This window comes from Thermobia domestica, unplaced genomic scaffold (assembly GCF_964235325.1).
Source record: "Thermobia domestica unplaced genomic scaffold, izTheDome1.hap1.1 HAP1_SCAFFOLD_1333, whole genome shotgun sequence".
NCBI lineage: Eukaryota > Metazoa > Arthropoda > Insecta > Zygentoma > Lepismatidae > Thermobia > Thermobia domestica.
In genome coordinates, this window is record NW_027657043.1 from 26,329 (window position 1) to 38,307 (window position 11,979).

Here is an 11,979-nt window from a genome sequence, read left to right on the forward strand (position 1 = left end):
TTGGGTTCAGAGACTTCTTGCATTTATTTATTTATAAGAAGTGAGTGTCCGGTTATATTGCGTTTCTATACTTGGACCTTTTCTGTCCTAGTTTGGGCGCAATCTTTGATATACTTCATCCTGCCCATCACACACAAACATACAAACACCACAGCTCAAGCATATTTGTTGTAATTTGTAGTTTAACCCAAAATTCCATTGTTTTTCTTTCATAGTGTTTTAGAGCAGAGCTTTACATTTAGCTGAAGACAAAAATTACCACCTTAAAACTGGTACCTTTCGTGATAATTCTTGTTTATTGATGCAGTTTTCGATCCATAAAAATGTAATATATAACATTCGTTATTTTTTAAACAAAGACAGGAGTTGGCTATCTTGATGAAACATTCTTTTTTGAATCTATATGCCTTTGTGCTTCTCTGAAAAAAATTTCACGCAACTAGTTTATTAGATCTTAAACTATAATATGTTCAAAGTAGAATCTCGGAAGCTGTATACATGCGCTATTTTACCAAAATTAACTCCAAACCAATTTGGTCTGAGGAGGAAAAATTTCACATAGGTTATGATGCTTATACTACTAACAAGTTACAGAAGTTTCATAAATATCTGACAATGAGATGGTTGGGTAAAAAGACGCATTTTGCTGGATAATTTAAAGTGAAATGACCCGAGCTATATTTTACAAAAAGAAACCAAAGCGTTCAAAAATTCAATTCAAATTTGTGAGTTCATTCAAAACTTTTTTTTTTATGTCTTGACTTACAACTCTATCGATTCTTTCCTTCCTTTATTTCCTAGTGAGAGCTAGGAGCGAACCAAGGACTCCATAAACCAGTGGTGAGTGCTTTATTATTGAACAACCAATGTCCCAATCAGGGTTTGCCCAAGTGGGCCCAGCCCGAAAAACCCACCAGGGTTTTTGAGCTTTTTGTTAATATATTACTGATACAACCAAGGTGATCACATTGAAAGTGATTTTTATCAGATTTTGAACTTTCCTTGGGCGAATTGAATGCTTTCCCGTTAAGGTATACAACATTCAACATAAGACCTTTATCAAGATCTGAATGCACTGAGTAAATCAGTAAAAATTTAAAAATCCAACTTTAGAGTGGTTTTATAGGGAACTGAAATATCTTTTCCATGTTATTTATATGGAACACACTTTACACCCCCAAATTATTGAGCACTTCCTGTAGAGCTACAATGGTTAAATTTGACATCATTGTAGCTTTTTGGGACAAACCCACAGGAAAATTGCCAAAAGTGAATATTGAGGGGGTCTAAAGATTGGATGAAGAATTTCCCAAAGTTGTTTAAATGGGCCTTAAAAAAAAAAAAAAAAAAAAAAAAACAATCTCATGTTTTAGGTACCGGTACTTAGAATTGGAATAAAATCTTGAAATTCGGTATGCTTGTACGTTTTTGTAAGCGTTACCTAAGTGAAACATCTGAAATAAAAATTTCCAACCGTAGAGTGGTTTTATGGGGAACTGAGAAATCTTTCCCATGTTATTTATATGGGACGTCTTCTACACCCCAAAATGTTTAGGCCCTTCCGGCATGATTAGAATGATGAAATTTGGCATGATTATAGCATTCCAGGACTAATCGACAGGAAAATAGCCAAAAGTGAATATTTTTAATATTTTTAGGGGTCTAACGGGTGATGAAGAAATTCCCTTGTTATTTAAATGGGCGTTTTCTTGGGATACAAAATCTTATCTTTTAAATAGTTGAAATAGGGAAAGAAATGATAGAATTGTGGGTTCAAGAGATGCGAGGCCGGGCGAAGACAGTGTATGGGGGGGAGAAGCCCCCTGATGGGCAGATTCAGGAAATATGAAGAGCAAGTTCACGAAATTCACTGCTGATGCAAAGGGCGATAGATAAGAAATGCGAGGCCGTAGGCCGAGCAAACTCGGGGGCCTGGAGGCAGAGCCCCCAGCTAGCCAAAAGCTAGTTTATTTTATAAAATATGAATTATATCTTTCTTAATGGTCCTAAATTAATTTTCTGGAAAGATCCTTCTTGCAACAAGTGCTCGGGACATTCCTGTAATTGAACGCACAAGGTATTGAAAGTTAACTTCAACAATAAAAAACATTTATTTTACGCTGTTAAATTAATATATTTGGTGTTCATTTTTGGCAAACGTCACTGAGGCTTCTGGGATGATTCAATCTGCATTTGTTCGTTCGTCTGCTTGTACCACACATAGTGCAGGGAATCACTTCTGGTCTTTTAAGTGTAAATTTTTAGAGTACAAGCACGATACACACTAAATTTCCTGTGTAGATTTTGGCGGCATACCAACGTAAAATTTCAAAATGGTGTCAATTTATTGTTTCAAAATAGCGGGTATGCACTAGGGATGGCCAAAAATTTTCGGATCCGGATATCCCGGATCCAGTGAGATCCGGATCCGGATCTTGCCGGATCCGGACCTAGATCCGGATCTCGGATCCGAACCTCAGATCCGGATCTCGGATCCGGATCCGAAATTCGGATCTCGGATCTGGGTCCGGATCTCGGATCTGGATCCGAAACTCGGATCTCGGATCTGGATCCGAAATTCGGATCTCGGATCTGGGTCCGGATCTCGGATCTGGATCCGAATCTCAGATATTGATTCGTATCCAAACCTACATCTGAAATTGTGATGATAAAATTGAATATCTAAAATTCGTCAAAACTTTTTTCAGATTCACTAATATAGTAGGATGCTGTGCTTTTAAATGTTTCTATAACACGTTTGTGCTACCTTTGTTCTTTATGTTATTTTAACCTTGCAATATTTACTTTCTTATATAAACTTTCTTATTTTCTCATATACAAATGAAATATCTTTTAGATAAGACCCTTCTAATCGCAGGAATACTGGACAAAACAAACTCTTTATTAATAGTAGTTTCTGACTCACTAGAGTCCAACCATCAACAAATCTTTCACTTCGAAGGTACAACAAAAAATATAGACTGGTTGGCGTGGAACAACAGTAGATCTTTAAACATACACACGAGAATTTCAGGAGAGCGATATGGTTGTGTAGTATTATTAGTATTAATAAAAGTGTTCGTTGTATGACTTTATTACCTAACTTATGGCTTGCCCTTCTGAGGTCAGGAGTTTGTTGAAGGAGTAAATATAAAAGAGATTTCTGTTATTTCTTCTTCACCCTCCAGGTTTCTTTAATCATACATTGCAGGACGTAACCAAACCATATCCATGCATCGTATCATTGAAGCGTTTTGTGTTTTGTATATTAAAGTGTTCAAAAATATTTAACATATTCGCATTTGTTCATGTGATCTCAGGTTCAATTCTCGGTGGAACATATATGAGAAAATTGAAAGCTGAAACAATATGAAAATAGTATTTAAAAGTCAGGAAATTAATATTAAAACTTTAGCTATCTATTGGGACTGTAAGGCTATAGTTAAATTAACCCACACGTTTCGTGAAGATATATTAAGTCGTTATTGTTTATTTACTATAAGCTACCAGATACATCCCCAGAGGCCACTTTACACTGTAATAATCAACAGATGAAAACATTGGGAAAGGAATGGAAGGAAGGTCTCCAGAGCCTTAGATCACGGTACTAACCTAGCATTTGCCCAGTATAACTGAGGAACAACCCTGGAAAACCCTCAGTCAGGATAGCTGGTCTCCGAATTTGAACCCGGTATAATCCAATTGCGAAGTAAGAATCCTAACAAGTAGCCTGAGCTCACTCCGTATTATTATTATTATTTAATTAACGTAATGTTCTAAAATTAGTGCAAATTAAACCCTACTTTCTTTATTGCTGATGATATAGTTAATAAGCCTACATGAGACATCAGTCTCCCATTAAATAGGCCTTGCTTAAGAAAGAATACCAGAACTGGAATTCAGGAAGCGGGGGTGAAGAGATTAATGAGGATGAGGAAACTATGTGCGATGCAAAAACTGAGAAATTAAGACTTCATCACAGATATATTCACTTACATACGTCAATTAATATTTCTCTGATACAGGGCACTCTACTTTCTATAGTGGCAGAAAAATGGCCCGCTTTTGTAAACGAACACATTAAGCACGTGCATATAGGCGCAATATCCGTGCAAAGAAACATAGGTAAAACTAGAAAAAAAATAGGGAAAGCGAGGGGAAAGTGATAAAACGCCATTCAGCTTTTTAAAAAAAGCTGAAAATAACTTAGAGCTACGAAAGACGCGAGGCGAATTTTATTGAAATGATTGTTTTTCCTTAGTGATTAGTTGTGCTAACTATGAACATGAATTAAAAAGAAAACAAGTAGCTAGCTCTGAGTTTCGCAAACTGGTTGAAAAGAAAATATTGGATAAAATTTAATAATAAAGAAGGCATTTATGATAATTAAAACAAATTAAATTCTTGGCACGACAGTCCTTTGGTTCCTATCATCGGGCTTACATTCATTTGAAGCGGGATTTGAATCCAAGACATTTACAGTAAAAGGATCCACAGCCTAATGCCGCAGACCACTCGACTATGGCTGTCGGGTTTTCTCGGCTAATCTGTAGCACATTTACAGTAACTGATTATTTTAAAAGTTGCTCCTAAATACTGACAATCTAAGTTTTATGTATCAAATATTTCCTGCGATAATACCATACACTCTCTGACTCCTATAGACGAAAAGCTATAGTTACCCACATTATCTAATACAGAAATAAGTTCTGATTCTCTAATAGCTGCTGATGGTGATAGTCAAGGTTCACCGAAGCATGATCCCAAACCCAAACTGAGATATTGATGTCACTGGAACGCCTGAAAAGTTATTGTGGGTAAGTGAATTGCCCACTTGTCAGGATGAAGGGCGATGGTGATGTGAAATGCAGGGCTGTCAGAGGTACTACTTATAATAATTGGATTTGTAATATTATATGTTGCCGTAAACCCTCTTCAAGAAGATAACTGTTAATTTTAGCTTTGAAAATGTTACATAAAGAGTTTTATTGCTATCATTAGGTTGCATATAAATCTCTTTATTCCGGAATTATCGGTTTTCTTTTACCGCTTAACTTTCAAATATCTTCTGATTTAGGAATATTTAAATCGCGATTATCCCCTTAAGGTCAATTACTGATATTTTAACTTATTTCGAACCAACTATGTATATGGCTAGTCTTGTTATATGGGAATAATTGAGACTAGAAGCAGTCTACAGGCTACGTTCAAAAGAATCTTGTCCGACCTCCTGATAAACCACGTCTTTCAGCAAGGTGAATTGTGGCAATCCGATACTAACATGAGGAAATCTTCCGGTTCAAATGAAAGCTTCCATAAGAATCAGCACCCTAATCAGTGGTATGTGCCTTGCTAATTTTTCTCCAATCTGAAAGTACCTAACTTTATTGTTAAAAATGAAAAGGTTTTTATTTCAAACAAGTTGTCATTACAGTTTTCATATTTGAACACAACACTCATGAAAAGTCATGTTAAAGCGCGACTTACTCCTGAAAAAGAATATTTATCTGTTTTTAATTTCTCGTGTTCCTCAAACTACTTCCGGGCTTAACCCCCCTTCCCCCGAAATCTTACTTACTATAGTAAACTATATGAAATATCTTGCAGAATTTTCACATTTTCAGGCAAAGCCTCCCCCCGAAACAAAATCGTAAATACGCCACTGTACAAACGGCTACGATCTTGCTACTAGCACATGTTTCGGTTTCCAGATCTCAAATATTTATATTTCAGCCTGATTCTATGTATGAATCCGAAATTTCAAATCTAGATAAGAGGCACCAAAATTCATAGTTTATTCTCGGTGCTCATATTGTGATTTACTAAATAATTATTAAATCTAATTGTAGGGTATACATGTGATATTTTGAGCAGACTGAGCAAGATAAATATACGTAAAAAGTAGTCAATACTTGTATTAACTGTTTATGTTTTCTTAACTGTCAATGAAATAGGTGCATTGAGGAATTTTAAATATTCATCTCGGTCCTGCAACCGAGTGGAACTAGATTCGACATTCGAACTCTCATCCGGATCCTTTTTTTTTTTTTTTTTTCTTTCTTAAGTAAGCCAAACGTTTGATCTTTAGAGTAGAATGAAGGAAACAAATAGACTTGTCAATATTCGTCTTAATTTTCTGTTCTCTTCTTCACTGTCAGGACTTCGTGAAATTACTTTCGGCGAATTTTAGATATTCAAGTTTATCATAATTTGGATGGGATGTGGGTTTGGATAAGAATCAAGATCCGAGATCTGGATTTCGGATCCAGATTCGAATTTCGAACCCAGATCCGAGATTCGAGATCCGGATCCAGATCCGAGATCCGGATCCAGATCCGAAATCCGAGATCCGGACCCAGATCCGAGATCCGGATCCAGATCCGAAATCCGAGATCCAGATCCGGCCATCCCTAGTATGCACGCTACAAAGCGCAATTTTCGGTCTTTTAAGTCGAATTTTTTAGAGTAGAAGCACGAGATACTTTGAATTAGCTGTATATATTTTGGCGATGATCCAATGTAAAATTTCAAAATGGTGGCCATTTTTTTCAAAACAGTAGTGAATAGAAAATTGTTGCAAGTTGTGACAATGATAACCTTGAAATATAAATCATATTTTAACACTTTTACCCCAAAGCCATTGAAATATTTTGATAAAACCCAATTAAACTCAATAAAACCCAAAAATATCCGAAAAAAACCCATATGGGCCCAGGTGGGTTGGGCTTTTTCAGAAAAACCCGGGTTTTTTCAAACCCTGGTCCCAATAGATAAAATCGTTCATTTTGAACGGCAGTAGCTTGGATTTTCAAACGGTATATAGGACATTCCGTAGTACACACACCCGAATTAAGGTTTTCCTAAAAAATTCCCCTTTCCCAATTTATATATATATTTTTCTCTAATTGTGTAGCACAACTGACAAGTCAAATGAAATAATAAGGAAATAACGTGTATTTACTCCATATATTTTATTTAGCAGTTAGGGAAAAAGTGCTATTTTAACAAGCACTAGCTACATATTAAAAGAAGAAAAAATAATGTCATGAAAAATGTTGATTTGTGAATGTTTATTTTTCCGTTGCTAGTTAGAAAGGTTTATTTACTCGTTGTTGTGACATTGACTTGCTTACTAAGGAGACTGTTTCGTTACTATGAAAATGTTTATTGATAGATATCTAGATATAGCAAAACAAGACACCGTACAATACAGTCATGTGTTTGCAAGTTGTAAAGAAATTGATAATTATTGCAAAATATAGTGAGTTGATATAATTTAAACTAGTGTGTAATTCTTTAAACAATCTTTGTAGTAAGCAGTAAATAATTTTAGATGAATTATAGTATGAGATTTTAACAATTCGAACTGGAGATTTACGTATCAATGTCTTGTATTCACCTACTGTGACCCCTGTGAAGATGACGTCAGCAGTCACCGAAATCACGACAAGAACTGAACATGCAGAAATAAGATGGGATAAGAAAACAAACGTCGTATCTGGTTTTGAGCTATACTTTCATGAGTGAATGAAAATTAAAAACTCATACAATAAACGATTTAAGTTTCTTCTTAGTGAGCACCAATAAACAAAGAACTAAAAGAAGCAATACCCATGCTGCAGAACAAATTAGCAAGCAGACCGGAGGAGGAGGCAGAAAATAAATTATATTAAATATGTAGGTTTACGCACTGTACGCAGGGTTGGCAAGGTAATTTACTTGTTACGTATTTTACGTAAATTACGCGTAATTTACTAGTAATATACGTCATGTAGAAAACCAGTTTTTTACGCAGACGTAGAAAACTATATTTCTTTCATTGAATAGTCGGTTATATTGTAAGCTTAGTTTTCTTATTTAAGCATTAAAACATTATTATCTTCTAAACATTATATTTAAAAGTAATGATTTCATGCCAAATCATAGTAATAAAAGATAATTTTGGATAGCCCCTCGCCGGCCCACTACTATTACTTTCCACCTATTAGCGCACACCCAAGCACAACCACCCAACATATAAGCACACACATTAAAAATATGTGTTGGTTCGGATATGTTTGAAAGTATCAAGTAACCTTTTGATTATAACAATTTATTGTTATACCTTTGCAGCTTTTAATATAAAACTCGAAACATTTCAGTATACTTTGAAACTTCTATTAGAAAAGAAAAAGAGATTGACTGTTAGGCTCATTTCACCTTCATATTACACACCAACACACACACATAACTGATACGAAAAGTACTGATCAGAATATTGAAATAATGAAATTTTAGAATAAACTGATTTGTTTTTCTTCCACGTCTGAACGATACTATATATACCACTTCACTTAGCACTGGGACATATTGAATTTTCGATGTAAAAGTTATTAGATTCTCATTTTAAACACACACAACTGAAAAAATATAAAAGCACCCAACAGAACATTATACTAAATTTTTCGGAATGAACTCATTTATTTTGCTCTTTTCTTCCAAGTCCAACAACAACACTAAATATATTACTTCCCTTAGCACTTGACTAAAAAAACAATTTGTCTTTCTTCCTAGTTCGAATACTGAATATATTTCACTTGGTTCCAATAAAACTGCATATATCATTTCATTTAAAACAGCCATTATTTTAATTCTAAAAAAAAAAAAAAAGTTACATGAAATTTCTATTATAGTTTAGTACAATTCGAACACAATAATCACACTAATATTCATAACTTGAGTGGTCTTGTAATTTGAGAGTGTAGTATATTTGAAGTAGTTTGTTCGAACGTTCGAAGCTGAGCCGGTTTCTTGTGACGTTATGGACAAAGAACCAATTTGAGAAAAAGTGTTTCAACTTGCGCTGAAGATGCTAGGATGTTCAGTAACTTTATAGCAAATTCCGACAACTCCTTATGCTACCGAGTAGCGAAATACCAGAATGTGCGTGGTGTTGTAATTCCCTTCTTCATAAGTTCTTCAAAATTTTCACATTTTCCCCGATATTGCTGGTAGCTAGTTATTCCTGAAGAGCCGAGGTTTTCCAACAGAAACTGCTCTACTTGTTCGTGATGCTTTTCTCAGACATTGCAGAAAGTCGTCACAAATGGAGACCACGAAGGCTTACCATTGTTGTTATATTGCACAATAGTTTCTTCCATGGCTTCTATGGCATAAAACTTTTCTCGATTACAGAGGGTTTAAAACATGAAACATGATGAAATGGGTTTTGAACAGTCACGCGTGCAAACCGTATTATACAATGCTACTTTACAAAGCCAATACAAAATTCCCAGTTTATGCTTACGAATTAAGTTTTGCAAAATCCAGCTAGATTCCATATAATTTTAGGAAGAAATTTTTTAAAGATCAGCGCGCAGAACGTTTTCTTTTAATTTGTAGACCTGTTTCTAATTTTTTACGTACTTTACGTATTTTACGTAAATTACGCGTTTTTTACGCGTATTTTACACGTCACGTAGAAAACCTTTTTTTACGCGTAATTACCCAACCCTGACTGTACGCTCAGGAAAACGGATGACTAACATAACTGAACCATTATGAAATAATTGGTGGAATGAGAATGTAAGAACAAACGAGAGAACATCGTGAAAACCCACGACGCCCTCACCTATCTACCACACCCACATGGCTTAGGATAGAACCAAGAACCCTCAAACCATTTGTGACAACTCCAACATCATTGTATTCTCCGAGCAAGATTGGGAAGACAGATATTGATAACAGAAAACAAGTGACATTAAAGGATATATTTTATAGGTGAAAGTCACTGCAGTCTGTATATTCGCACGAGTTCTTACAACAAGGTTTGCCCATGTGGACCCAACCCGCAAAAGACCACCTGGTTTTTTCGGGTTGAATCCACCTGAAAAAACCCACCTGGGTTTTTGAGCTTTTTGTTGGTATGTTTTTGGTACAACAAAGGTGATCACATTGAAAGAGATTTTTATCAGATTTTGGACTTTCCCTGGGCGAATTAGATGCTTTTACGTTAAGCTATACAACAATTTAACGTAAAACCTTTATAAATTTTTGACTGCACTGAATGAATAAAAAACTTACCTTAGATTGAAATAGTTATAGAACAAATTAATGTATGGATTATACTTACAACCTATTTAAAGTAAAATATCCAATTTTATATTTTAGAAAATACTTTCCGTGAATAGTGTGCACGCTGACTCGGCGAAGCCGAGAGACATTATCCCTCATATGTCTGACGGGTTTAAGGCCATAGGTGCCAGTACTACCAGTGAAGAATACATTAGTAAAGCTGTTTGTATTATTTCTTACGTTTGATGCTAACACAAGTATTCTTCAGTAAAATTTAGTTTTCCAACAACAACAGTTTAGTTCAGTCATTTATTGCTACTTTTCAAATAAGCATTCTGTAGAATCAAAACCAGCAATAGCGTAAAAGTTCTTGTAAAATTTAAGAAGCTTAATGTTCGGAGTTCTGAAGACTACGTAACGCTTACTATTTATTTCAAATGCTGAATTCAAACTTCCGTACTAGTGAAAGTTTCGATGTACAGTACAGAAGGTTGTATTTTTCGGGAAAAACACGTCGTGAAAGAAGTGCTCGGAAAATTCCCGCAATTGAACGCACAAAGCATCGGAAGTGAATACTTCAACAGTAAAACTATTTATCTTACGCTGGAAGATATTTAATTTCATTTAAGACATTTTGAAACATTTACTTTATAAAATATGAATTATATCTTTGTTAATTGTTTCGGATTAATTTTCGGAAAAGAACCGTCTTACAAGTGCTTGGAGAATTCCCGTAACTAAACGCACAAAGTATCGGAAGTGAACTTCTCAACAATAAGACCATCTATTTTACGATGGAAAATACTGTATTTATTTCATATTTGACATTTTGAAACATTTATTTTATAAATCATGAATATTGTTGTTTTAAATTAATACGTGTTGCTATTCATATCTGAAGAACGTCACGGAGGTCCTGGGATGACTAGATCTACATTTGTTCATCTGCCTGTATTACACAGAACACAGGATACAACTTCTGTCTTTTAAGTTTAAATTTTCATGGTACGAGACACACTAAATTTCCTGTATAGATTTTTGCGGTACCAATGTAAAATTTCAAAATGGTGTTCATTTTTCCTTTTCTTTTCTTTCAAAATAGCGAGCATCCACACTACAAAGCACAATTTTCGGTCTTTTAAGTGAAACTTTCGGAGAAGCGCACGAGACACCCTAAACTAGCTGTACATATTTTGGTGGCAATCCAATGTAAAATTTCAAAATGGCGGACGCTACCGGGTGCAATTTTCTGACTTTTATGAGGGTAGAAGCACGAGACATTCTAAATTTGCTGTATAGATTTTCTCGGCGATCCAATGTAAAATTTCAAAATGGCGGCCACTTTTTTTCCAAAACAGCAATGAACAGAAAATTGTTACAACTTCTGATAACAATGTTGATATAAAAATCACATTTTAACACTTTTACACCAAAGACATTGAAATATTTCGAAAAAAATCCAATTAAACCCGAAAACACCCGAAAAAACATATATGGGCCCAGATGGGTTGGGTTTTTCCAAACCCTGTTTTACAACTTTTTTTTTTTCAGAAAAAGTGTTTAGGAAGACGAAAAAAGTGACCTTATTTACAGTTTGCCAGCATCATTTAGCACAGTAAGTAGTTCAAAATGAAATGAAATTTTTGAGCTTTACGTCCAACGTTATGCCGGCTAGGCTAGAGACGGTGATGATGAGAAATGAATGAAACGGTGGAATGAAGAAAGTGGGAGAAAACAGGAAAGCCCCGAGAAAACCCACGCACATGGTGTTTGTGAACCACAAAGTTCACTTGGCGCGAGATGGGACCGAACCAAGGACCCCACGCACCAGAGGTGAATGCTCTACCACTGAGCCACTATGGTTCCTAATAAGCAGGTTGGCAAAAACCAAGTTTTTATTGAAAAAAAAACAAAAAAACCCGGTTT